Source organism: Schistocerca cancellata, chromosome 2 (genome assembly GCF_023864275.1).
Source record: "Schistocerca cancellata isolate TAMUIC-IGC-003103 chromosome 2, iqSchCanc2.1, whole genome shotgun sequence".
In the NCBI taxonomy this organism is placed as follows: domain Eukaryota; kingdom Metazoa; phylum Arthropoda; class Insecta; order Orthoptera; family Acrididae; genus Schistocerca; species Schistocerca cancellata.
Genome location: NC_064627.1, coordinates 1,062,848,512 through 1,062,871,566, shown reverse-complemented (window position 1 = coordinate 1,062,871,566; position 23,055 = coordinate 1,062,848,512). Strand labels below are relative to the sequence as shown.

Genomic DNA, 23,055 nt, shown 5'->3' with positions numbered 1-23,055 from the left:
CTATCAAAGCTATTTGGTACGGATCCCACACCGGTGAGCAGTATTCAAACAGTGGGCGGACAAGTGTACTGTAACCAACTTATTTTGTTTTCGGACTGCATTTCCTTAGTGTGGTGTCACCGCCAGACACCACACTTGCCAGGTGGTAGCTTTAAATCGGCCGCGGTCCATTAGTACATGTCGGACCCGCGTGTCGCCACTGTCAGTAATTGCAGACCTAGCGCCACCGGCGTGAATTAAACGCGTGCATATCGGCTCCTCAAACTACAAGGTGTTGGCACATCTGCCAACACATCACTTAGTATACTTCCAATGAATCTCAGTCTGGCATCAGCTTTACCGACGATTAATTTTATATGGTCATTCCATTTTATATCACTCCTAATGCCTACTCCCAGATAATTTATGGAATTAACTGCTTTCAGTTGCTGACCTGCTATATTGTAGCTGAAAGATAAAGGATCTTTCTTTCTATGTATTCGCAGCACATTACACTTGTCTACATTGAGATACAATTGCCATTCCCTGCACCATGTGTGAATTCGTTGCAGATCCCCTTGCATTTCAGTACAATTTTCCGTTGTTACAACCTCTCGATATACTACAGCATCAACCGCAGAAAGCCTCAGTGAACTTCCGATGTTATCCACAAGATCTTTTATATATACATGTCGTGAATAGCAACGGTCCTACGACACTCCCTGCGGCACACCTGAAATCACTCTTACTTCGGAAGACTTCTCTCCATTGAGAATGACATACTGCGTTCTGTTATCTGGGAACTCTTCAATCCAATCACACAACTGGTCTGATAGTCCATGTTCTCTTACTTTGTTCATTAAACGACTGTGGGGAACTGTATCAAACGCCTTGCGGAAGTCAAGAAACACGGCATCTACCTGGGAACCGGTGTCTATGGCTCTCTGAGTCTCTTGGACGAACAGCACGAGCTGGGTTTCAGGTGATAGTCTCTTTCGAAACCCATACTGTTTCCTACAGAGTAGATTTCTACTCTTCAGAAAAGTCATTATACTCGAACATAATACGTGTTCCAAAATTCTACAACTGATCGACGTTAGAGATTTAGGGCTATAGTTCTGCACATCTGTTCGACGTCCCTTCTTGAAAACGGGGATGGTAGATGTACTGATAACAGTTTGAACGTCTCCACCAACATATAAAGTAGTAGCATTCCTACAAGAGCGCCATCTCTGTCTACTCTTTTACAGAAAATGCTCCAGCCAGAAGGCTGAATGTGGTGCAAACATGTGAAGCAAAAAATGGTTCAAATGGCTCTGAGCACTATGGGACTTCTGAGGTCATCAGTCCCCTATAACTTAGTACTACTTAAACCTAACGAACCTACGGACATCACACACATCCATGCCCGAGGCAGGATTCGAACCTGCGACCGTAGCGGTCGCGCAATTCCAGACTGTAGCTCCTAGAACCGCTCGGCCACCTCGGCCGGCCATGTGAAGCAAGCAGGCAACCATGCCACGGAGACGCACACGTGCTTCCTACAGCCAAGTGAGACGGTTTGAAACGGTCAAATTGTGGCCTTTCAAGTGGCAGGATGGTCCTTTCGGAGAATTGCCATGCAACTGGACGTGCTGCATCAGTTGTGCTACGATGCTAGTATCAGTGGTCAAGTGAACCATTCTCACACCTGCAGACGAGGTTCTGGATGTCCACGCAGCACAGACGTCCACCTGGATCGTCGCATGGTACAGACAGCAGAAGCAGGTCGTACAAGTACCACAGCTCAGGTAAGAGGGCTTGTGAGCCCAGACGCGAGAACACGAGCTGTTGTGAACCGGTTATTAGCTGTCGGGACTACGGGCACGCCCACCTCTAGCCCGTTTTTCACTCACGCCACAGCATCGACGTGCATGACTCGACTGGTGCCCTCAGAGTATCACTTGGAAGATGGAATGGCGCGTCGTGGTTTTTCACGATGAAAGGAGATTATGTCTGTACGCAGCTGATGGTCGTTTGCGCTTACGACGAAGACCTGGTGAGCGTTGCCTTATAGAGTGCATTCGACCAAGACACACTGGCGCGATCCCAGACATTATGGTCTGGGGCGCGATAAGCTAAGACTGTCGTTCGCTTTTGGTACTTCTGGAGGGGACGCTAAGCAGCGCTCAGTGCGGGCAGAATGCTGTCAGACCGATCTTTCGCCTTTCTTGCAGCAGGGCGATGTGCTGTTCCAACAGGATAATGCTCGTCCTTACGCTGCCCGCAAAACTGATCTGCAAGACGTGCAGCAACTTCCCTTGCCAGCAAAGCCTCCGGACTTGTCTCAAATAGAGCACGTATGGGGCGAGAAATGTCTCGTACGACTCGTCAACCAACAACTCTAGCACAACTCTTACAGAACAGGTCGAGCAGGGATGTCATAACGCATCCCAGGACAGTATGCGCCATCTGTTCGATAGACTGGATGCCAGTGTCAGCGCCTGCATTGCCGCCCGTGGAAGTTACCCCTCTTACTAATATGGTTGTTTCAGCACGGTTCGGTACCTGCAGCCAACTGTTCAGTAAATGGCGGAGGGTACATTGTATCAATATTCTCGTTTATCTGTCCGATTCCATTCGCGTACTGGGCAGAGGGAAAAATGACTGTTTAACCTCTGAACGTGCCCTAAACTTAGTGATACCTACGCCGGAGAAATACTAGAGTAGCAGCATAATCCCATCAACATGTCTCTGAATTCGTTCGGTGCCTGCAGTCACGCTTACTTGATATGGGCTGCAAACACTGGAACAGTACTCCAGAACTGGTCGAATCGCACCAACTTCTTGTATGTACTTTTCTTTACAGATGAACCGCACTTGCCGCGCGGGATTAGCCGAGCGGTCTGGTGCGCTGCAGTCATGGACTGTGCGGCTGCTCCCGGTGGAGGTTGGAGTCCTCCCTCGGGCATGTGTGTATATGTGTGTGTGTGTGTGTGTGTGTGTGTGTGTGAGTGTGTGTGTGTGTGTGTGTGTGTTTGTCCTTAGGATAATTTACGTTAAGTAGTGTGTAAGCTTAGGGACTGACGACCTTAGCAGTTGAGTCCCATAAGATTTCACACACATCTGAACATTTTTTTTGAACCGCACTTCCCCGCAAACTTTCTGACAAACCATTTCATTCGCTCGCCTTAATATGGATTTTACGTGTTCGTGCCATTTCATACTACTTCTTAATATTACTCCTAAATATTTATAAAGTCATCAATAATTTGAGATAAACACTCAAATACTCGTCTTATGCTACAATTACTTCCCTTCAGTGTGATATTGTGTTTTATTTCTACTACGTCTCGTCCTTTATTGGTATCCTCACTTTTAATATCATTCTCTAACAGAACACTGGAAACACTTGAAATTTCTCCTCTCTTAGTTTGTTACGGAGGTGGAAATCCCACTACCATAAAACTCTTCTACCCACACGTACTTTTCCAGAAAAATCTTATTCACTAGTGTGGCAACAGACATCAGTACTGACATAAGGGATTAATTCAGTCAGTGTTAGTATGCTGAATACATACAGTAATTGTACGGCTTGTCTTATATATCAGTATTGTGAAAAGTAAAGAACTGAAGAAAGAATCGGGCAACGAGATTCACTAAACGACCTTTGCTTTGTTCCGAGGGTAGAGAAACTTCATCAACGACTGGAAATACTTCCTCCGTCAATACTATCTGATAGGGATCCCAAGCGGTACAGCAATACTATAGAAGAGGCGGGACAAACGTAATGTAGGCAATCTAGTAGATCTGCTGCATCTTCTAAGTGTTGGGCCAATTACACGTAGTGTTTGACTCGCCTTCCCCACAACATTACCTACGTAATCATCCCAATTTACAAATGTTCGTAACTGTAATCCCTAGGTAATTAGATGTACTGACAGCCTTTAGTTTCGTGTGGTTTATCGTGTAATCGTAATCTGAAGTATTCCTTTTCGTCAACAATTTTTCTTCTTTAGGGCCAGCAACATGTCTGATAATGGCATGATTATTAGAAAGACGCACCGAAATAGTTACTTAGAATGACTAATATTTCTTTATGATAGACTGTTTCGATATTTATTGCTATTGCCACGTACGTCTAAACTGGTGTGACGTCCACGATGATAAATGCCGTAAATATGCTGAAAATAAAACGTTAATTATGATGTGACAGTATTTTGCCTGTTCCACTCTTTACGACGCTATACATTTAGTACTCAAGTGGATGACCTCACACTTTTTACTGTTTAGAAACAATTGCGACTTTTCGCACCATGCAGATATCTTGCCTAAATCATTTTGTAATTAGTTTTGACCTTCTGATGACTTTACTAGACGACATCATCTGCAAACAATGTACGAGAGCTCCTCAGATTGTCTCCTAAATCGTTTGTATAGATTAGCAACATCAGATGGCTTATAATACACACATTAAAAAAAAAAGTCTTGCGTCACCTCGGTTCCGAGAGATCCGGGACCTGTACAGAAAATTGGAATAGAGATCAACATAAACATCGTTTCCGCCCGTTTTACTGCTCATGAAAATCACACATTGCATGTTGTAACACTATACAGCGAGAACTTCAGAGGTGGTGGTACCTCTAATACCCAGTAGTACGTCCTCTTGCATTGATGCATGCCTATATTCATCGTGACATACTATCCACAAGTTCATCAAGGCATTGTTGGTCCAGATTGTCCCACTCCTAGCCGGCCGGGGGTGGCCGAGCGGTTCTAGGCACTAGGTGTCACCTTTCTAACAGGAAATCACGAATCCAGTCGCACAACGAAGGCGATGCACTGTAGGCATGCAGACTGATTACAATGATAAATAGGCGTGTGACCTGTGCAACTTTTCAGTCTTTGTATAAGACCTAGCATCGAGCGAGTTGGTGTATATAATTGGCAAATGGCGCTTTTATATCAACATTCTCTGAAAGGAACCTAACTAGTATACAATGTGGACTGGAAGTCTTGTCTTTGTTGAGTGGCTTAACCCTAGTATTTTTCTATAACACGCGTTACCAAAGGAAGGCTGGGAGGGGGGTTACTCCAAGCTTAACATCTTAGGTCATCAGTCCCCTTGAACTTAGAACTACTTAAACCTAACTAACCTAAGGACACCACACACATCCATGCCCGAGGCAGGATTCGAACCTGCAACCGTAGCAGTCCCGTGGTTCCGGACTGTAGCGCCTAGAACCGCACGGCCACCGAGGCCGGCTGACTGATGGGGCTGCTAAGTGGTATACCACCTACTGCACTGCCCTGACTTAAGCTCTCGTAAGTTCAACTCGATTTCTGAACTCAAGGAAACACTTCACGACATTCACTTCAGAACTGCTACAAATTCGTCGTCACTATCAAAGTTCCAACCCACTTATATAACCCTACCCTTTTAGTTATCTTACGTAAATTTCGTTATCTTACGTGGATTATACATACCTCATGTTAAAAACACGTGTATGGGCCATGTTTTATTTTAGAACTATTTTAAAGTACGGTTTCTCTGATAGAAGAAAACTGATTTTTAATATTCGTGTTTGTAATTTGGTTCTTATATTTCCCACTTTAGTTTCTGAAGATCTGAAGATCACATTTTGTGATTGCCTCCGACAGAGAGGAAAACTATGACTACTTTCGATTGTTAAAATTTTGGCATTACAGTTCTTGTTCGAGCATCTCCTGTCGTCTTCATCAGTACACCAAGCGCTCGGCATTTCTAGCTGCCAGGGAAGGGAAGTCGCCAAGTTCGGACAGGGGGAATAGTGCGCCTTTCCACCCTAATAGCTCCAAGAAATTCTGTTCAAGATTGGCGAAATGTGAATAAAATAATGACGTCTTTAAAATATAATATAAACAATGTAACGAGATGATTAAAATTATCTTGCAACCTATCAGAAATAACACCACCTGAAATAAATTCAATTATAATATTTATTTACTTAAAAGAAGTACTTGAAAATTACAATTAGAGAAACACATACTAACAGCCAAATGAAACTTGAATTTCCATTAGCGTTTCGACAACTATCAACGAAAAAAAGAATTGATAATCAAAGTTGATAAGTCTTACGTTGGAAGCTAAGATAATAATTTGCTCACAGTTTCACCAATTAAGTTAGATCGCCTGTCCGCATAGATCTGTCCCGCTGCGTTGAACAATTGTTCACTAGGAACACTAGTATGAGGTGCAGATAAATATTTAAGTGCAACTGGACGTAGATAAGTATATGGACGAGAAGCATTACTCAAAAGCAAACGTTCTTTTAAAAAACATGTTAGATGTTCTTCAAAAGGAGGATAGTGATGCTCCAAATCCAACTTGTTACCACTTGTAACTGGTAATGCAAGTTTAACAAGTGAATCCCATAAATCATTATCATTTTTTGAGGATGTATTTTCGGTATCTGCATCAGACGTTGAACAGGAAGGTCTAGGCTCATCAACATCTACGTCCATATGAGCTATTTAACTCGACCGCGACGGATTCTGTCGCAGAAAAATGGTTCAAATGACTCTAAGCACTCGTAACATCTGAGGTCATCAGTCCCCTAGAACTTAGAACTACCCAAACCTAACTAACCTAAGGACATTACACACATCCATGCCCGAGGCAGGATTCGAACCTGCGACCGTAGCGGTCTCGCGGTTCCAGACTGCAGCGCCTAGAACCTCACGGCCACGTCAAAACGGGGATCCATTAGAGTTGCAATAAATAAATGCGGGGTATTTCTTGCGTAAGAAAATCTCCTGCACGAACCTGTATTTACTGACGACGGCGGCCGACCGACGCAGCACAGTCTACTTCAGTCCGCACCAAGTAGGTGAAAGCTTCGCGACTGTTGCAGGTTAATTGACGGCATCCACGGCGCATGCGCAGTTCTAACAGTTATTTCAATTTCGGTACTTGCTACAAATCTTCGGCTTCCGCCTAAACCTCGGCATATTTTGGCCGAAGCCGTAGTTTTGGCCGAAGTGGTATTTTTGGCCGAAGGTGGCCGAAGCCGAATGTTCGGACGGACACACTAGTCACAGGCAACATTCGAGAATGGCACAGGAGAACGTTGAGAGAACAGTGGTGGTAGTGCCCCCGTATTGCTACAAGACGCCGCAATAAGTCGGCTTGCAGAATACAGATGCACACGTTGTAGTTACCAGCTCTGGCAGCTAGGTGGTGCTGGTGGCGGTGCGGCCGCTTCTTGCAACGGCCGCCGCCACAGAGGAAGCGAGCAGCAGGTGTGCCGGCGAGCCGCACGTACTCCGTAATCCTCCTCTTTCCCCTTCCGGCAGTTGGCAGCGGGCCGACCTTGGTGCATCTGCAAGGTCGCTCGCGGACTCTTCGCGCCGCCGGCAACTGGCCGGAACCTGCTCCGCGCGGCCGCGTGCCCGGTCTTCGAACCCAGCGCGGGCGCACACGGTTACGGGTTTGACTCCTCCTGAAGTCGTCCTCGCAAGCGCATCAAAACGTTCGTAGACTAGGAGTGGTGACGTCACAGCGTGGAATCCCATGTTGCATTACACGCGAAGCGTGAAAAGAAGAATGTGTCATTTTGCCTCAGGAGAGGAACGTGGCCAATGAGAATCAACATCGGGTCTAAGTTTCAAGTACAAGTTAGGAGACGCCATACTGTATGAAGTTGAACTCCTTATTTATCGGTATTCATGTTATGGCGTGTTGTGGTCTTCAGTCCAAAGACTGGTTTGATGCAGCACTCCATGCTATTCTATTCTGTGCAAGCCTCTTCATCTCCCTTCTGAATCTGCTTACTGTTTTCGTCTACTGGTCTCCCTCTACGATTTTTAGCCTCCACGCTTTCCTCCAGTACTAAATTAGTGATCCCTTGATGCCTCAGAATGTGTCCAACCAACTGATCCCTTCTTCTAGTCGAGTTGTGCAACAAATTCCTATTCTCCCCAATTCTGTTCAGTACCTCTTCATTAGTTACGTGATCTACCCATCTAATCCCCAACATTCTTCTGTAGCACCACATTTCCAAACTTCTATTCTTTTCTTGTCCCAACTGTTTATCGTCCATGTTTCACTCAAATTTCTCTTCTTCAGAAACGCTTTCCTCGCCATCGCCAGTCGACATTTTATATCCTCTCTAATTCGGCCATGATCAGTTCAAATGGTACAAATGGCTCTGAGCACTACGGGACTTAACTTCTGAGGTCATCAGTCCCCTAGAACTTAGAACTACTTAAACCTAACTAACCTAAGGACATCACACACACCCATGCCCGAGGCAGGATTCGAACCTGCGACCGTAGCGGTCGCGCGGTTCCAGACTGGAGCGCCTAGAACCGCTCTGCCACCCCGGCCGGCTCATGACCAGTTATTTCGCTGCCCAAATAGCAAAACTCACCTACTACTTTAAGTGTCTCATTTCCTACTCTAATTCTCTCAGTATCATCTGATTTAATTCGACTACATTCCATTACCCTCGTTTTGATTCTGCTGAAGTTCATCTTATATCCTCCTTTCAGTACACTCTCCATTCCGTTCAACTGCTCTTCCAAATCCTTTGCTGTCTCTGACATAATGTCATCGGCAAACCTCAAAGTTTTTATTTCTTCCCCTTGGATTTTAATTCCTACCCATTTTTTTCTTTTGTTTCCTTTACTGCTTGCTCAGTATAGATCGAACAACAACGGGAATAGTCTAGAAGCCTGTCTCACTCCCTTCTCAACCACTGCTTCCCTTACGCGCACTTCGACTCTTATAACTGCCTTCTGTACAAATTGTAAATAACCTTTCGCTCCCTGTATTTTATCTCTGCTACCTTCAGAATTTAAAAGAGAGTCTTCCAGTCGACTGGCGTATGTCTTATGAATATAAGCTGTTTCAAAGTACCGTACATAGAGGATCTATCATAAAGGCGACGTTTTAGATACTATTCTATATAATAAAAGACAGGAAACTACATATCTGTAGTTACAGGCTATTCTTATTTGATGCTTTTCGTGTTATAATTTTCATCCTATGAAAGTGTACCGCTTCCGTGCTTTCGCAGAATGATGATCTATCAAAAGCGTGTCGTTTTTGGTGCAATTAGTCATATTTAGATATCAAATAATGATATTTGCAGCCTTTACACGCTGTATACCATCTACCTTAGTTGCTTCTTTCTCACTGAAGTCGAAGTGCACTTCACAGCATGGTTAACGGTGAAAAGAAAGGGCTGCACTTTCACATCTAGCTGTTCCCAATTTTTTTTTTTTTACCTTATGCTTTTTAAAAGATTCTGGGACTTTCTTATTGGTTCAACAGGAGTACTTTCTGCAGCATTCGATGTTTCTATATTATGCTTCGTGTATTTGCTGAACTCTATCACTTGAAAATGGCATAAAAGGCCGAAACCTGGGTCGTAATTAGATACACAACACTACAGTCAAACGGCGGTGTATTCATTTAAAAATTATTGTATGACTGTTCTTCAGTAACATCAAAAACTGTTTAGCCATATAATATTCAGAATTCTACTCTTATGAGAAAGGCTTGCTAATATTTAAACTTACGTTCGATATTAACAAATCTACCTTTTTCAGACACATTTTTCTTGCTATTGCAATTCTACTTTTCATACCCCCGTTATTTTACCGCTCAAATTGCACAACTCTTCTATCACTTTCAGTGTCTCGTTTCCTAATCCAATTCCCTCAGCATCGCCTGATCTAATAATCTACATTCAGTTACCCACGTTTTAGTTTTGTTGATATTTAACTTGTATATTCTTTTCTTTCCATTCCGTTCAACTGATCTTCTAAGCCCTTTTCCGTCTCTTCCTTAGATTAAAGTCCTTCCCCGTCTCACAGCCACGACACACAGACAGAAAAACGCGTAGAGAGACTTTATAATACGTAGCGATAAGTCTCAGTTCCGCTGCCACGTTTCAGAATTTCCTCATTTAACATTTTCAAGGTCCACGATATCTTAAACTACTCTGCGGTAAATCCCTATCTCGTAAACTTCTATTGATGCTACGCTGTAAAAAGGCACCGAAGACAGGTTTTACACACAATCGTGTCAATTCCAAAAATAAAAGAATTTCTCGTTTAAATTTGAGAAAACAACTGTAGACCTTGTTCAGCGCGGAATTTTGCTTAGTTGTCAGGCGTCCCGTCTTCGGTAAAGCCATGCGCCCGGACACTTAAATATGCCGACTCTTTCTGAGTAACACGCAATAAAACGTCGGACACGTACTGTAGGTGGAAATCCCCATACGGGAAGGCGGACTGGTCAGAGACTCAACGGTGTCTGTCAGGCGTAAAAGGCGACATTCCACTCGGCTGACTTCACACTGCGGAATGTCCGCAGAGGTGTCCACTGTGCTTTGCTACACGTGGCTCCACGGTAACAGAACGTATGTTCCGCTGAACTGCTACTCACTCGGCCTGCATGCCGGTTTAGGTTCAAATCTACGGTCCTCTTTCCTCCTGCTTCCTCCAAATTACTTGTCAGTGAATGCCGGGATGGTTCCTCAAGACATATCCAAGACCGATGTCCGTCTCGATCTTTGTCCATGCGACGAATTGTAATGCATATGGGATTGATTGTATAGGTAACCAATGGATAATGTCACACCTAACCAAAAGTAGAAAGTTGTACTTAGTAGTTCAACCAATGTAGTCCGCGAAATTATTCTGGCTCGGGAGAAATCACGTATGAGGGTTCCCCAAGCCTCAATCTTAGGTCCGCTATTGCTTCTCATATAAAACGATCTTCTGTCTAACATATAACAAGCAGAGTTGGTTCTTTTGGGTGGATGATGCTGCTATTCAATCAACACAAGCATAAATATAGCAACAGAAGAAATTGTAAACGAAAACAATTTTCTTAAGAGTGTAATTCATTGGTTTCCTGCGAATGGTCTCAACCTCACTTTTAAAAAGACGCAACATACTCAGTTCTCCACATCTAGTGCTACTGCATCAATGATAAGTGTAGCACACGATGAGGAAATAATAGATACGGTGGAAAATTCAAAATTCTTAGGTGCGCACATAGATGAGAATTTAAACTGGATAAAGCACATGTTGGAAATCCTAAAACAATTTAGTTCAGCCACACAAGCACTTAGAATCTCTGCAAATCTTAGGAAGAGAGAAATCCGTAACTTTACGTATTTTTACTCAATAATACTACATGGAATAATGGTCTGGGATAATAACTCCTCTTCAAGAAAGAACGTCTTTATTGCTCAAAAACGTACAATGCGAATAATATGTGGTGTTCACCAACAGTTATCTTGTAGATACCTGTTTAAGTAGCTGGGCATTCTGACTACTGCTTCACTGTAAATTTATTCCCTCAAGAAGTTTGTTGTAAATAATTCACTGTGGATCAAAAGGAACAATGCTGTGCATAATTACAATATCAGAAGAAAATACCACATTCATTATGCCACATTATGGTTGTATTTAGCATAGAGTAAATGATCAGCTTGTAGGCATATTTACAAAATAATCTGTGATTTGAATATAAAATGACTCGTTCCATACCAGTACGATTTATCTTGCAGGAAATCCATGTAACATGAAACTTAATTAATATAGGCAAAAATTATACTCTGCAGGCGGATTCAATGCTGTACCACGTTGGCCGATTGACAGTAAAAACGCAGCTACAACTCATTTCGAGGTGATGGCCTCCACGAATTCCCCTTCCAATTTCCTTAGCTGTTGTGCGCATCCTATATGTGATCCCACTTGTCGCCAATGAATTCTTTCAGGATGACATGTATTTTGCTTAAGCTGTTCTATAGACATGAGGCGCCCCTATTTTCGAAACAGAGGTCACTAGTGAAACTCTGATACGTCGAATATGACATGTTAGAAAAGCAAGTGTAATGGAAAAAAAGAATATGATGGTTCCAAGTGAGGTGACACTGAGGATACAACGATTTAATTTGAGCTTTGTTAATGACGAAGGAGAAAGGAGCTGGCGCTCATAGGAAGACGGTCAAGCTGTAGATAGGGGCATTTGCGCACAGTGGATATGTCCACCAGTTCCACAAATGTTTGTAAATTTCCAGTGCTGTGGGAAAAAGTGTAGGTCTGTGAAGAATGAGCGAATGAGAAGCCAGCATCTTTAATACTTTGCGTTTAGTCATTGATTTTAAGAGGATCAGCGGTCAATAAACAAAGAGTCTGATACATTTAAAAGTGTAGAGAAAGTTAACTTTCGATGCAAGTGAACAACAGAAACAAAACACTGTGGGGAATATCTAATATTCAAAGTGGTCAATTCTGAACGTGACTTAGTTCGACGCTGACTTTTTCTCGATGGTGCGACGCTCTTGTCAGTGTTCCTGGCCTGGTGCGAGTCTTTCTACGCAACTTACAAAGTTGTTCACATGCACGATTGAAGAACGACTCATTTTATACTCTCAATACACAATCACATGTAAATATGGCTACATGCTATTTACGGGTACTGCTAGAAGCCAGCATAGTTCTACGGTGACTTCTAAGTAAAAACTTACATTATTGTTAACTCATACCTAACAAGGCTGCGACCACAGCTTGCATGGCTGAAACCGAATAAAAATATTTTTAAAATACAGAGATGCGTCTTTTTTTCCAACGCTCGAGGTCATTTATCTGTAAAACTCTGCAGTGTGTTGACGCGACATTTCTAGGTTAACAGATCTGAAGAATACAAAACCAAAAATCGCTGAAGGAACGCTACAGCCGCGCTGTCAGAGAGCCATGTCACTGATTGCGCGACCCCTCCTGCCGGAGATTTGAGTCCTCCCTCGGGCATGGGTGTGTGTGTTGCTCTTAGCGTAAGTTACTTTAAGTAGAGTGTAAGTCTAGGTACCGATGACCTCAGCAGTTTGGTCCCTTAGGAATTCACACACATTTGAATATTTTTTGAACGCTACAGTGCAACAGACAATTACGACCAGCAGACTCTCGAGACTCACAAATGAGGTTTTATTTAGACCCCTAAATTGCGGAGAAATTACACGCGCAATTTGGAAACCCTTTAATCTGCCGTTGCAAGAAAAACGCTGACTGTGAGTCTTTCTTAACTTTCCTGAATGAAAAAAATAATTGAGGTCACGTAAGTTAGTAGGACGGTGTACTTACCGTAGTGTCCAATATTACGAGAAAAACAAGTGTGTCTTCTCAGAAGAGTATCATATACGCATGAAAATCGAACTAAGATTCTGAAACTAAATGGGATTTTCATAAACGTGTCATTTGCCACGTACCTCACGATAGATAAAATCCACTGAAACTTGAACGGTTGTAGCAGCATTCTTGATGGAGCCTCCTGACACTTTCCCATATCACTTATATCTCTTTACCACTTGATTAAGTACTGATATGTGCGCTTGCGCCGGCCGCGGTGGCCGTGCGGTTCTAGGCGCTGCAGTCCGGAACGGCGGGACTGCTACGGTCGCAGGTTCGAATCCTGCCTCGGGCATGGATGTGTGTGATGTCCTTAGGTTAGTTAGGTTTAAGTAGTTCTACGTTCTAGGGGACTGATGACCTAAGATGTTAAGTCCCATAGTGCTCAGAGCCATTTGAACCTTCTTTTTTTTTTGTACGCTTGGAGAATAGTAACTGACGGAGAACATAAATTAGGATGACCCGTATATCGCGGTCTCAGGATCCACGAACGTTCGCCTCCATTACTGAAGAGTATAGCGAACCCTGCTTACCGGAGATATATTTGGGACGGTTCCGCAGGAACCTTAGTACCCGGAAGAAGGGCTGTCATCCGCTGACAGAAGAACGTTCCGCTGCCGCGGCTCAAGAGAGACAGAGTTACGAGCAGCAGCTATGTGTGGGCATGACGCCAGACAAATGGCCGTGAAAATCCGATGACTTCATGCATGAGCGAGCGGGCGATGTCCGTGTGGCGAAGAGAAGCTGTGAAGAGGCACGCTATCGCCACAACCCAGCTGTCAGGGGCCAGATTACGAAATGCGGCTGCTCGCGGATCATGTCACTGTCGCTATTCAGCTTCCGGCACGCGTGGATCTAGGTTGGGGGGGGGGGAGGCGGGGGCGGGGAGGTGTTGGTACTCATGAACCCCCTCCAAACGACAATTTATCAGTACCATCTACGGCAGGTAGAGTACAACAGTGGGTTTTCAACCCGACCAGCTGAACGTGCCCACCCACACACTTACTGGTGAGAACTAACTCGACTTGCTCGTGAGCCTAACGAAGTTGAGTGAGCAAGACACAAAGAGTAAGACCTAACAGGAAGAAGATCGACCGTTGATGTTAGTCAGTAACGGCCGAAACAAACGGCCCCCCCCCCCCCACCCAAACTCACCTCCCAAAGTTACACGCTTGCAGAACCCCAAAATGCAGATCGTGTTCACAAACTTCATGCTAAGTGAAATAATCATAACGGAGAGCATACACTTAGATTTCATACCATTTAAATTATGACATTGCCATGGTTGTGACAATTTTTTTTAATATTAGTGTCGTTAAATTAAATGTCTGACGCATGTTTCTCAAATACACTCCTGGAAATGGAAAAAAGAACACATTGACACCGGTGTGTCAGACCCACCATACTTGCTCCGGACACTGCGAGAGGGCTTTACAAGCAATGATCACACGCACGGCACAGCGGACACACCAGGAACCGCGGTGTTGGCCGTCGAATGGCGCTAGCTGCGCAGCATTTTTGCACCGCCGCCGTCAGTGTCAGCCAGTTTGCCGTGGCATACGGAGCTCCATCGCAGTCTTTAACACTGGTAGCATGCCGCGACAGCGTGGACGTGAACCGTATGTGCAGTTGACGGACTTTGAGCGAGGGCGTATAGTGGGCATGCGGGAGGCCGGGTGGACGTACCGCCGAATTGCTCAACACGTGGGGCGTGAGGTCTCCACAGTACATCGATGTTGTCGCCAGTGGTCGGCGGAAGGTGCACGTGCCCGTCGACCTGGGACCGGACCGCACCGACGCACGGATGCACGCCAAGACCGTAGGATCCTACGCAGTGCCGTAGGGGACAGCACCGCCACTTCCCAGCAAATTAGGGACACTGTTGCTCCTGGGGTATCGGCGAGGACCATTCGCAACCGTCTCCATGAAGCTGGGCTACGGTCCCGCACACCGTTAGGCCGTCTTCCGCTCACGCCCCAACATCGTGCAGCCCGCCTCCAGTGGTGTCGCGACAGGCGTGAATGGAGGGACGAATGGAGACGTGTCGTCTTCAGCGATGAGAGTCGCTTCTGCCTTGGTGCCAATGATGGTCGTATGCGTGTTTGGCGCCGTGCAGGTGAGCGCCACAATCAGGACTGCATACGACCGAGGCACACAGGGCCAACACCCGGCATCATGGTGTGGGGAGCGATCTGCTACACTGGCCGTACACCACTGGTGATCGTCGAGGGGACACTGAATAGTGCACGGTACATCCAAACCGTCATCGAACCCATCGTTCTACCATTCCTAGACCGGCAAGGGAACTTGCTGTTCCAACAGGACAATGCACGTCCGCATGTATCCCGTGCCACCCAACGTGCTCTAGAAGGTGTAAGTCAACTACCCTGGCCAGCAAGATCTCCGGATCTGTCCCCCATTGAGCATGTTTGGGACTGGATGAAGCGTCGTCTCACGCGGTCTGCACGTCCAGCACGAACGCTGGTCCAACTGAGGCGCCAGGTGGAAATGGCATGGCAAGCCGTTCCACAGGACTATATCCAGCATCTCTACGATCGTCTCCATGGGAGAATAGCAGCCTGCATTGCTGCGAAAGGTGGATATACACTGTACTAGTGCCGACATTGTGCATGCTCTGTTGCCTGTGTCTATGTGCCTGTGGTTCTGTCAGTGTGATCATGTGATGTATCTGACCCCAGGAATGTGTCAATAAAGTTTCCCCTTCCTGGGACAATGAATTCACGGTGTTCTTATTTCAATTTCCAGGAGTGTATTTCCGAGGGCGTATTCCTCTGATTTGGAATCTGTTAATTTATATTACAGGGATGTAATAAGGACAGACACAAATAAACTCTTAATTTAACATTAATATATTACAATATTTATACTTTGTCATTATTATTATCACAACCCTTGGCACCTGTGGTATGTCGATGCAACTTCGTTCATGTACACACTATCAGTGCTTTTCCAAGGTAGTAGCATCTACGGTGATGCGACAGGCAGTCGTTTGAGCAGTTTACGAACACGCCAATCACACGCACTGCTCATTCGAGACCAAGTATTACCCGGAATATTCATTCCTCAGCATTGATTCTCCACATTAGAATTCTAAGTTTAGGATCCTCTACCAGTTGCATATTTATCTCCCTAAGTGTCTGAGACGCCGTGTACACTTCTAGACCCAGTACACAGTCATTCCCCACTCTGTTACATTCACGAATGAAGAAAGATTGACTGCTTGCATGCCTCGTAACAAGTCATGAATAAGGTGCACTCACCTTCACATTTTTTCAACCCCATTCTCATCAAGACATTTGGTACTTAGCACATCAATTTGAAGGCAGTCTTCATACACATTCGAGACCAGTCACTAACTCGAAATTTTGTGTCTTCCACCACTGAAATCGAAAGACTTGTTCATAAAACTCGCACATCTTTTTCCACTGTGTTGTGTGTACGCACGCTCCTTCGATAGCGTTCATGAACTGCGTCCTCGTATGGGAGGAAACACTTGTTTGTCGTCAGCAGTTCATCCTGACTTATCTTTCGGAACACAGAAATGCCAACCACCCTTTGCTCTTGAGTCCCTATTTTAGATTTCTTCTCTGAATTCCATTTTAATGAATTCTCATTTAGTGGGCTTTCTCTGCTACTGTGTTCTCAGCAGGGCTTCTTCGTCCTGTAGCCTGGCTAGAATTGTTTGCGTTGTTAGAAGAGGAGCAACGCTTGTTCACCATTCGCCCCTGCAGGCTGCTTACCTTTTAGCTGGTGTTCAGCGTTGTACGTAAACCTCTAATACGAGCTATTTCTGGACAAACATGACAAAACGTGACGTAATACCTCGGCAACAAGGGCGGAAAAGTTGGGACAAATACAGAACGAAAGGGCGCGGAACGAAAGTAAAAGTTTTATAACGATTTTATGGCACGATGAATTAAGCAACAGTTTTATAACATTTTATGGCATGTTTCATTAAGTAAAAGTTTTAGAAGCATTTTATGACTCGTTTTATTAGACACACAGTTTTTCGAAGTATGGTGCGTCTCATACATGCGGAAATACGATAATTAAAATATTGCACAGCTTAGTAGTTCTGCTGAAGCATCACATCTGAAGCTACACCATTCTTCCTGCAGTCGAGATTTCATGAATCCATGTGAACTGTGGTGACATGAGTCATGAAATCATCGAGGTGAGAACACGCGATGCTGTCACTGCTGGCAGTGATGCAACGTTGAGCAGATTAGATAAAAACAACGGCACCACTCATTCGACAATCAAAATGAGCAACACAACTCAGTAGCCGTGTTCTTATTTCTTGAAGTACACAGCAGAGAAACCATTAGGAGACACACCGCTATCAGCCAGAGGAGTGGCGCCTGTCAAGATACGAGCGGTGATTAGCGGTCCGACGCCGTGCAGCTGTAAGCGATGCAAGATTAATGGATTCCTCCACGTGGAGGGATCGGCAAAACACTCAAGTGTAGCAAATTCCAGCAAGGCGCTGATAATACTGCCGTAAAGCTGCACAATTTTCTGATAGAAAGAGAATACTGTCGGAACACCAACAAGCAATACAAGCTAAGAGTTGAAAACATAGTAAATAAAATTTTCCGCACTGGCTGTTAGGTACTTTTATTTTAAAAAAATCACTACTGGTTTCGCATCGACATCTTCATGTGATTTGTACAAGAAAGTAAAACATTAAAAAATTACAATGGCTTGAAAATAATTGTGTACTACCATAAAGCGTCATATATCAATTAGAGCTGTTTTTTGAAACAGTCACCGCGCGCCAATGTGATTGCTTAGAGCTAAGTCAACGGTAGTGATATTAATAATTTTGGCTGCGATTTCCCAACTTTTAAAGTAATATATTGAAGACGTGGTTGTTTCACGTGCGAACAAACGAAATGAGGAACTGTTTGTACATCGTCGGCGTCGATATCATTAGGGACGGAACACTCATCCAGATTAAGATGGAGATGGAATCAGCCATGGTGCTGTCATAAGAACGACATTGGAACTTGATGGAAGTGCTCAAGGGATACTTGAGGAAACTGATGCTGGGGTTTGGTCACGTTCGTGACATGTTATATTCACATGTCGAAATATATGTGGTAAACGCTATACGTGCAGGAATGTCGATCTACACAATAACTGAAATTTCTTGTCTTTGCACTCGACTGCATAATCCATGTTTCACTGTTTCAGAACTTCTGGCCTGTTTGGATAACGATTTTTTTTAAACCAGTTCAAGAAGCGAAACAGCAATCTAACAGTGGTTAACAGCCAGCGACCCGGCACAGACTCCTCAAAGTGATTACCTTGCAAAACTGAATACCATAATTGGCGAGTACTGCGCAAGTCCTTTGGGTTAACTGGATAACAAAATACCTGAAATGCTGACGAAAAAGAAAAATGTTCATCAGAACGCTGCCCCCGCCCGCAATTGCGCTCAGGCAGTGGGAAAAGTGAGGTGCTGAACTACAAATTTTCGGAAAATTCACGTTGTTTGTCCGGTTTGGCACCTCTGACTACCATCTCTTTCATCACGAAAAAAAGAAGTACGGAAGTAAAATATTTTGGGTCCGTTTTATAGCTTAATGAAGCTGAAGGAACATATTTTGCAGCTCTTGCAGAGCCTCGCCTCAGAGAAGAAACAAAACTGATCTAAAATATTAGTATAATCGTACCGCTAACGCTCAGCTGTGAAAGTTTGTAGCGGTTCTGGGCACTGTGTGGGTTAGCGGAACAACGATGCGGGATTTGGAGTGTGGCGCGCTGGAGGGTCAGTCGGCAGTTTACGTCCACACCCTGTGGCCGACATGTCGACCGAGAGCGAAATGACAGCAGTGTGTGTTACGTAAAAGTTTGCAGTTGACGAAATTTTCGTTTTCTGCTTACGCTGTCAAGTATTGTCGGTTGTTATCGAGACACTCGTTGCAATTACTTGAAACTGAGTTGAGGTATGTGCACACAATGGCAAATAACTTGATTGCCGTGCTTAGTCTGAACTTTTACAAGCGAACTTTGCGACCGTGATCAAATCAAACCGCCTGACAAACAAGGTGCAGCATCCAGAAGTGTGCAGGAAACGAAATTAAACTTCCACGGTTTGAGAGGATATGTGATGTTATTTCAGTGATTACAAAATCGGGTGAAAATATTGGCAGTATGAACACACTCATCTGTACGATGTTCCACCTCCTATGGCCTGGATGCACACACTGATTCCGTTGGGAAGGTCGTCACAAAGCCGTTGTATCCTCTCCTGAGGCAGAATGGTTCACTCTGGTACAAAACACTCAGTCCTCGGGCGGAGAAAATCTCCAACCCGGCCGTGAATCGAACCCGGGCTTGCTGCATGGGAGGCAAAAACGTTACCACTCAGCTAGGCAGGCGGACAATCGGACGGAGTTGTTCGAGCGGCTCACACAGAATTTCTATCGGGGAGAGATCTGGGTATCTATCTGGCCATTAGAGTACATCAATATCAGGCAGACAGTTCGTCGAGGCACTTTCCATGTGTGGACAAGCATTGTCCTGTTGAAAAATGGCAGCACCACACTGCCATAGTTCTCTCAATTCACTGACTGCTAGCCGTGCCCTGAAGTCATACCCGATGGCTTACTACAGCGTGACACCAGGAGTATAACCGCTGTCTCTCTCCAAAATATTGGAAGAATGGGACCTCCTCCCTTCTCCGCGACGATGCTCTTCCGCTGTAGTGCAGAGCCGCAATCCATCGCTGAAGACAATGTGATGCCATTCATCAGCAGACCACTCCAAACGCATCCTTTTCCGTTGTGGCGTCAGCGGCAGCCTACGCAAAGAACGGTAAACAGCTGGTCTGGGTGCTGCTGACCTCCAACCAGTGGTGTGGGGTGACATATGAGGGGCAGTCAAATGAAAACCGAACACCCGCCACCAACGGGACCATGGAAAGGTTCCATTCAAAGGAATCACCACACGCGTTACGCCATTTATCTCACTGGGAGGCGAGACGATCAGTTTCTGTTTTGCAGAACGCGGTTGGCCGCTGACGGATCCACAACCACACCCACTCTTGCACTTGCTCGTACGACTGTAACCGACGTCGATGCATGTGTCTCTCCAGGTCGCCATTGACGTGAAAATCACACGGTGAAAGACCGGGGCTGTACGGAGGATGCTGCAGTGTCCTCAACCAAATCGCTTCGTCCGATTGGCAGTCTGGGGGAGTGCGTTGATGACTTTACAAGATGGTAAATGACAGCAACATCTGCAGTCAACGGAATAGGGCTGCTCAGATTGTCTCCTAAATCGTTTATGTACATCAGGAACATGAGAGGGGCTATAACACTTCTGTTTTACTCAATGACTTTCCGTCAATTACTACGAACTGTGACCGTTCCAACAGGAAATCACGATTTCAGTGACGCATCTGAGACGATATTCCATTAGCACGCAATCTGATCACAAGCCGCTTGTGAGGTCTGTGTCGAAAGCCTTTTGGAAACCTAGAAATACGTAATTAATTTGAAATCCCTTGTCGATAGCACCCATTACTTCGTGTTTGAATGAAGAGCTTGCTGTTTTTCACAAGAACAATATTTTCTGAATTTGTGCTGACTACCTGTCAGTAAGTCCTTTTCTTCCAGGTAATTCATAATGTCGAACACAGTATATGTTCGAAAATGCCACTGCAAATCGACTCTGGTTCACTATTATAAGAAAATGAAACACCTACAGCCGTGTGTACGATGTTATTTATTGTGTAGCTACCAGTTTCGGTGCTTCAGTGCACCATCCTCAGGCCTTAATCGATGCTGAAGGGTTTATCACCATCCATATATACGATGCACCAGTGGCCAACATAACTAGTTTACGCTATCTGCAACAGTGATGTCGTCTGTCCAACCATTGACTGTCAACTGATGGTTGGAGAGACTACATCACAGTTAGGGGTAGTCTGCGTAAAACAGTTATGTTGGCCACTGATGCATCCTATATATGGATGGTGTTAACCCCTTCAGCATCAATTAAGGCCTGAGGATGTTGCACTGAAGCACCGAAACTCTAGCTACACAGTAAGTAATATAATAAGGACGGCTGTTGGCCTTTCATTTTCTGACAATAAATTTAGGTGTTCATATGGGTTAGTTGTTATAAACTGAGACCCTATAAATAATATGGTGGCGGCCGCTATGTTCGCAAATAAAATTTGAAATCTGGCTCAACAATTTTTATTATCGTTACGTACACATGGTTCTACGGAAGTCCAATAATTCCAAATGTTGGATCACTTGTTGCTTATGTTGCGAGGTGCCGGGGCAAGCAGTGTATTTAACACTAAATTCTTCTAGAATCTACATATGTAAATGATGCTCTAAGCCTCCCCCCCCCCCCTATTCTAACTCCGACTTTTGCTGTTGCACAAGGATTAAAAAAAATACGCGAACTGACTCTAATCAACCCTGCCAGTGGAGTAGAAGAGAGTTTGGCACCTGCAATAATTTAATTTGATAAATAAGTTAAATAAACGAAGGTTTCATTAACATAGTGAGGAATGATAGGGTTGCTCTACCGATTAACAGAATGAAAGTTCTGTCCAAAATAACAATGTGATTTATTAAGACTAAACACAAAATAATAAACAAAAACACATGAAACATTTACAATACATCAAATTGGCTCAAATTGGATACTCAAACAAACGCTGTGAATGTGAAGTTGTCCCTAAACTAGATTGTGAGGATTATGACGAAGTGGTATGTGCTGCCAATTCCTTGCAACTCAAATCTTAGAGAAAACACATAGCCAACCCAACATTAATTGCTGCTACCCAAGACAGAACAAAGTTAGAAAAAGACGAACAGGCGCGCTCTGCTGAGCTCTGATTATCACCTAGGAAAATCCCTGTCTGCCGGTGCTGCGGACATACATTACCAAACTGTCTTCTTAACTGCCAGAACACGATCTGGCGCACCGGAGGCGATGGCTGGTTGCTTCGACGTCCTCGACCGAAAGGCGAGAGCCGACTACCCACAAGAGCACCCGTACAAAACCGAACACAGAACATTCCCGCCCCCACGACAGTGGCCGTGGTTAACCGTTCCAATCAGCAACTGGAAAACCGGCGGAAAATTCCACTCCATTGCCGGAACACTACCATTCCACCAATGGAGATTCTTGGCGCCAATTTCTGCGCCGATTTTGCTACGTCACGGAGCTATGCCCTGAGTAAGCCAATCACAGTTACGATTTTGCAGAAAGCGCGGGAATTTGCCCGCCACAACTGCCTGGGTACACAAGTCATTCCCACGCCTCGCTGGTAGCCCGCCAGAAAGTGTTTTCGCTAAGTTTCTGCGAAGTAACGGAACCTCTAGCCCAGCCGCTACTTCAGGCCCCTGCCGGCGTGCCTCTTGAAAATGTCGGCGTCTGGAAAGCATTCACTCGACTGTCTCACACCCGTCGGCTTACCCTTTCAAAGTCAGACGAGCCCGCCTGTCACCAGACCACCCGGGTGACGAGAGACGCTGCGTGCGAAGTCCGCGTGTGAAGGAATAGCAACTTCCCACCGCATGCAACTAGAGAGGAGAATCGTAAGATAGAAATATGAGAGGGGGCTCATGCCACCTCTCAATGTGTCGAACAAAGGTCGCGTATATGTTTATCGTTTACACACGATAGCAGTGTTGCCATTTCCAGTGTCGCACACTTCGTTTCACAAATTACAAATTCGGCTTATTTGATTGATTAATACCCTACAACGAGGCACGGACTGTGCGTCCTGAATGTGGGCACACCGTTAGCTGGCCCGTATTTCCGGGAAACTAGGTTCTTGCAGACAGGATCCGCGATCCGCTGCAGACGCCGGTGACGGTGACAGTGACGGCAATCCAATCGGCGCGCGGTCAAGCGTCG

At 44.9% G+C, this 23,055-nt stretch overlaps 1 protein-coding gene across 1 annotated transcript in view; it reads right to left on the bottom strand.

Moving 5' to 3' along the window:
* LOC126149564 (cysteine-rich protein 1-like) overlaps positions 1-23,055 on the bottom strand; it is a 149,588-nt gene that overhangs the window by 113,089 nt on the left and 13,444 nt on the right. The gene's annotated exons all lie outside the window — the stretch shown is intronic.